We start from the raw sequence: 6000 nt of genomic DNA on the forward strand, positions 1-6000 counted from the left end.
TTAACCCCCCCCCACGTTTTAAAGAGTAGTCTGGACGAGTCCTTGCGTGCCCCACTGGATGCAGCAAGCCATAGCTAACAGAGAGAGGAGAAGCATTCTCTCCCAACCTTCTGGTTTAATACATAACACTAGCCTGGGGGGCTCCACACACACGTTGTACTATACACATACACATACACATACACATACACACACACACACACACACACACACACACACACACACACACACACACACATACACACAGTCCGTGAGACTCATTAAATTAGCTGACACACACTCTCTCTCTCTGAGTGTGTGATAGGTCACAGTGAGGCTATGGAAGGGGTCTGGTAAATAGACCAGGCTATAGAGGGGGTCTGGTAAATAGACCAGGCTTTGGAGGGGGTCTGGTAAATAGACCAGGCTATAGAGGGGGTCTGGTAAATAGAACAGGCTATGGAGGGGGTCTGGTAAATAAACCAGGCTATAGAGGGGGTCTGGTAAATAGAACAGGCTATGGAAGGGGGTCTGGTAAATAGAACAGGCTATAGAGGGGGTCTGGTAAATAAACCAGGCTATAGAGGGGGTCTGGTAAATAGAACAGGCTATGGAAGGGGGTCTGGTAAATAGAACAGGCTATGGAGGGGGTCTGGTAAATAGAACAGGCTATGGAGGGGGTCTGGTAAATCGAACAGGCTATGGAGGGGGTCTGGTAAATAGAACAGGCTATGGAGGGGGTCTGGTAAGTAGAACAGGCTATGGAGGGGGTCTGGTAAATAAACCAGGCTATGGAGGGGGTCTGGTAAATAGACCAGGCTATAGAGGGGGTCTGGTAAATAGAACAGGCTATGGAGGGGGTCTGGTAAATAAACCAGGCTATAGAGGGGGTCTGGTAAATAGAACAGGCTATGGAAGGGGGTCTGGTAAATAGAACAGGCTATAGAGGGGGTCTGGTAAATAAACCAGGCTATGGAGGGGGTCTGGTAAATAGACCAGGCTATAGAGGGGGTCTGGTAAATAGAACAGGCTATGGAGGGGGTCTGGTAAATAAACCAGGCTATAGAGGGGGTCTGGTAAATAGAACAGGCTATGGAAGGGGGTCTGGTAAATAGAACAGGCTATAGAGGGGGTCTGGTAAATAAACCAGGCTATAGAGGGGGTCTGGTAAATAGAACAGGCTATGGAAGGGGGTCTGGTAAATAGAACAGGCTATGGAAGGGGGTCTGGTAAATAGAACAGGCTATAGAGGGGGTCTGGTAAATAAACCACGCTATAGAGGGTCTGGTAAATAGAACAGGCTATGGAGGGGGTCTGGTAAATAAACCAGGCTATAGAGGGGGTCTGGTAAATAAACCAGGCTATAGAGGGGGTCTGGTAAATAGAACAGGCTATAGAGGGGGTCTGGTAAATAGAACAGGCTATAGAGGGGGTCTGGTAAATAGAACAGGCTATAGAGGGGGTCTGGTAAATAGAACAGGCTATAGAGGGGGTCTGGTAAATAGAACAGGCTATGGAAGGGGGTCTGGTAAATAGAACAGGCTATAGAGGGGGTCTGGTAAATAAACCAGGCTATAGAGGGGGTCTGGTAAATAGAACAGGCTATGGAGGGGGTCTGGTAAATAAACCAGGCTATAGAGGGGGTCTGGTAAATAAACCAGGCTATAGAGGGGGTCTGGTAAATAGAACAGGCTATAGAGGGGGTCTGGTAAATAGAACAGGCTATAGAGGGGGTCTGGTAAATAGAACAGGCTATAGAGGGGGTCTGGTAAATAGAACAGGCTATAGAGGGGGTCTGGTAAATAGAACAGGCTATAGAGGGGGTCTGGTAAATAGACCAGGCTTTGGAGGGGGTCTGGTAAATAAACCAGGCTATGGAGGGGGTCTGGTAAATAGAACAGGCTATGGAGGGGGTCTGGTAAATAGAACAGGCTATGGAGGGGGTCTGGTAAATAGACCAGGCTATAGAGGGGGTCTGGTAAATAGACCAGGCTATAGAGGGGGTCTGGTAAATAGACCAGGCTATGGAAGGGGTCTGGTAAATAGACCAGGCTATAGAGGGGGTCTGGTAAATAGAACAGGCTATGGAGGGGGTCTGGTAAATAAACCAGGCTATGGAGGGGGTCTGGTAAATAAACCAGGCTATGGAGGGGGTCTGGTAAATAAACCAGGCTATAGAGGGGGTCTGGTAAATAAACCAGGCTTTGGAGGGGGTCTGGTAAATAGAACAGGCTATGGAGGGGGTCTGGTAAATAGAACAGGCTATGGAGGGGGTCTGGTAAATAGAACAGGCTATGGAGGGGGTCTGGTAAATAGACCAGGCTATAGAGGGGGTCTGGTAAATAGACCAGGCTATGGAAGGGGTCTGGTAAATAGACCAGGCTATAGAGGGGGTCTGGTAAATAGAACAGGCTATGGAGGGGGTCTGGTAAATAAACCAGGCTATGGAGGGGGTCTGGTAAATAAACCAGGCTATGGAGGGGGTCTGGTAAATAGAACAGGCTATGGAGGGGGTCTGGTAAATAGAACAGGCTATGGAGGGGGTCTGGTAAATAAACCAGGCTATGGAGGGGGTCTGGTAAATAGAACAGGCTATGGAGGGGGTCTGGTAAATAGAACAGGCTATGGAGGGGGTCTGGTAAATAGAACAGGATATATGGTGGCTTGAACACTTAATTCACCAGGGCTTCCAGGCTCCATCGACTGTCAATCAGACCACGTCTGCATCCTAAATGCCACCCTAAAACCTATTCCCTATATAGTGCACAACTTTTGAACAGAACTTTAAAGGGAACCATCCATCTGGGCCACAGCCCAAGCACCCCAGTGGCTAAGCAGCCAAATGGTCTGATCAATATTCCTCCTCTTTTTCTGCTGCTGAGGGGAGGAGGGAGATGAGGGAGAGGGAGATGGAGATGGAGGAGAGAGAGGGAGGGGAGGAGAGGGAGGGGAGGAGGGAGAGGGAGGAGGGAGATGGAGGGGAGGAGGGAGATGAGGGAGAGGGAGGGGAGGAGAGGGAGGGGAGGAGAGGGAGAGGGAGGGGAGTAGAGAGAGGAAGGGGAGTAGAGAGAGGTAGGGGAGGAGAGAGAGGTAGGGGAGGAGAGCGAGAGAGAGGGAGGGTAGGAGAGCGAGAGAGAGATGGAGGGGAGGATAGCGAGAGAGAGATGGAGGGGAGGATAGCGAGAGAGAAATGGAGGGGAGGAAAGCGAGAGAGGGATGGAGAGGAGGAGAGAGATGGATGGAAATAGAGCGAGAGAGGGAGGGGAGGAGAGGGAGGGGAGGAGAGGAGAGGGAGGGTAGAAGAGAAAGGGAGGGGAGTAGAGCGGGAGATGGAGGGGAGTAGAGCGGGAGATGGAGGGGAGGAGAGGGAGGGTAGGAGAGGAGAGGGAGGGTAGAAGAGAAAGGGAGGGGAGAGAGAGATGGAGGGGAGTAGAGCAGGAGATGGAGGGGAGGAGAGAGATGGAGGGGAGGAGAGAGAGGGAGGGGAGGGGAGGGAGGAGAGCGATGGAGGGGAGGAGAGCGATGGAGGGGAGTAGAGAGATGGAGGGGAGTAGAGAGATGGAGGGGGGTAGAGAGAGGGAGGGGAGGAGAGAGAGGAAGGGGAGGGTAGAGAGAGGGAGGGAGGGGAGGGTAGAGAGAGGGAGGGAGGCGAGAGAGAGTAGGAGGGAGGGTGGGAGGGTAGGAGGGAGGAGTAGTGGTCCTCTGTAGCTCAGCTGGTAGAGCACGGCGCTTGTAACGCCAAGGTAGTGGGTTCGATCCCCGGGACCACCCATACACAAAAATGTATGCACGCATGACTGTAAGTCGCTTTGGATAAAAGCATCTGCTAAATGGCTTATTATTATTATTATTTTATTATTAGGAGAGGGAGGGTGGGAGGGAGGGAGGGGAGGGGGGAGGGTAGGAGGGAGGGGGAGAGAGGGAGGGGAGGGGGAGGGTAGGAGGGAGGGGGGAGAGAGGGAGGGTAGGAGGGGGGTGGGAGGGTAGGAGGGAGGGGGGAGGGAGGGAGGGGAGTAGGGAGGGGAGTAGGGAGGGGAGGAGAGAGGGAGGGGAGGGGAGAGAGACCAGAGAGAGAGACCAGAGAGAGAGACCAGGGAGGGGAGGGGAGAGAGACCAGAGAGAGAGACCAGGGAGGGGAGGGGAGAGAGACCAGAGAGAGGGAGGGGAGGGGAGAGAGACCAGAGAGAGAGACCAGGGAGGGGAGGGGAGAGAGACCAGAGAGAGGGAGGGGAGGGGAGAGAGACCAGAGAGAGGGAGGGGAGGGGAGGGGAGAGAGACCAGAGAGAGGGAGGGGAGGGGAGAGAGACCAGGGAGGGGAGGGGAGAGAGACCAGGGAGGGGAGGGGAGAGAGACCAGAGGGAGGGAGGGGAGGGGAGAGAGACCAGAGAGGGGGAGGGGAGGGGAGAGAGACCAGAGAGGGGGAGGGGAGAGAGACCAGAGAGAGGGAGGGGAGGGGAGAGAGACCAGAGAGAGAGACCAGGGAGGGGAGGGGAGAGAGACCAGAGAGGGGGAGGGGAGAGAGACCAGAGAGGGGGAGGGGAGGGGAGAGAGACCAGAGAGGGGGAGGGGAGAGAGACCAGAGAGAGGGAGGGGAGGGGAGAGAGACCAGAGAGAGAGACCAGGGAGGGGAGGGGAGAGAGACCAGAGAGGGGGAGGGGAGAGAGACCAGAGAGGGGGAGGGGGAGGGGAGAGAGACCAGAGAGGGGGAGGGGAGGGGAGAGAGACCAGAGAGGGGGAGGGGAGAGAGACCAGAGAGAGGGAGGGGAGGGGAGAGAGACCAGAGAGAGGGAGGGGAGGGGAGAGAGACCAGAGAGAGGGAGGGGAGAGAGACCAGAGAGAGAGAGGGGAGGGGAGAGAGACCAGAGGGAGGGAGGGGAGGGAGACCAGAGAGAGGGAGGGGAGGGGAGAGAGACCAGAGGGAGGGAGGGGAGGGAGACCAGAGAGAGGGAGGGGAGGGGAGAGAGACCAGAGGGAGGGAGGGGAGGGGAGAGGGGGGTAGAGAGATGGAGGGGAGTAGAAAGAGGGAGGGGAGGAGAGATGTAGGGGAAGAGAGAGAGAGAGAGGGAGGGAGGGTAGGAGGGAGGAGAGAGTAGGAGGGAGGAGAGAGAGGGAAGAGGGAGGCGAGAGAGAGGGAGGCGAGAGAGAGGGAGGGGGGAGGCGAGAGAGAGGGAGGGGGGAGGCGGGAGGGAGGGAGGGGGGAGGGGAGAAGAGGAAGGGAAGAGAACTAGCGAAAAGCTTTGCCCATGAATTAGTTAAAGCAGTGAAAGGTGATGTGTAAGTGTTAGCTGTGATGTTAGCTTGTAGTTCCATCAGCATAGACCACACCGTGTCCCAAATGGCACCCTATTTATTTTATATTGCACTACAGGGCCCTGGTCAAAACTAGTGCGCAATATTAGGGAATAGGGTGCCATTTGGGATGCATGGTAGATCATGGAACAGCTCAGTACAGGATGCATGGATGGTAGGGTGGGTAGTGGAGTGGGGTTTTATTTCTCTGAACCAGGGCCACTTTGGTTCTTCACGCTGCGATGCTTCAGCTTGTTTCTAAACATAGAGGCAGGGCACGTAGGGTTAACAACGACAGATGGACAGAATATTGGTTTCTGTTTTTTGGGGTTTTAGGTTCTCTGAGCGTTACGTTTGGGTTACATTGGGCTGCGTGGTGTGACATTTGCAGTGGGTAGAGAGTATTAGATGGATGCTTCTTGTGATAAAAATCTAATTTCGTGTTGAGAGAATAATGTGGCATCCCAAATGCCACCCTTTTCTCTATATAGTGCACTACTTTAGACCAGAGAATGGCACCCTATTCCCTATATAGTGCACTACTTTAGACCGGCACCTGTGGGGAACAGGGTGGCATTTGGGACTTGGATTAGGAGTTACCGTAGCATCTGAAATGGTAACATATTGCTGTGGGTGTTCTTTATAACACTTTTTTTGTTTTTATTGAGAGCTAGGAGACACTGTAGGAGACATTGTACTGCACACTGTTTTACATATTCATGTTCCCAGCTT

General features: G+C 53.8%; 1 protein-coding gene across 2 annotated transcripts in view; it reads left to right on the top strand.

Annotated features, from left to right (window-relative positions):
- The window catches only part of ctnna1 (catenin (cadherin-associated protein), alpha 1), a 216551-nt gene that overhangs the window by 197254 nt on the left and 13297 nt on the right, over window positions 1–6000 (top strand). The gene's annotated exons all lie outside the window — the stretch shown is intronic.

Source organism: Coregonus lavaretus (assembly GCF_964263955.1).
Source record: "Coregonus lavaretus genome assembly, chromosome: 29".
NCBI lineage: Eukaryota > Metazoa > Chordata > Actinopteri > Salmoniformes > Salmonidae > Coregonus > Coregonus lavaretus.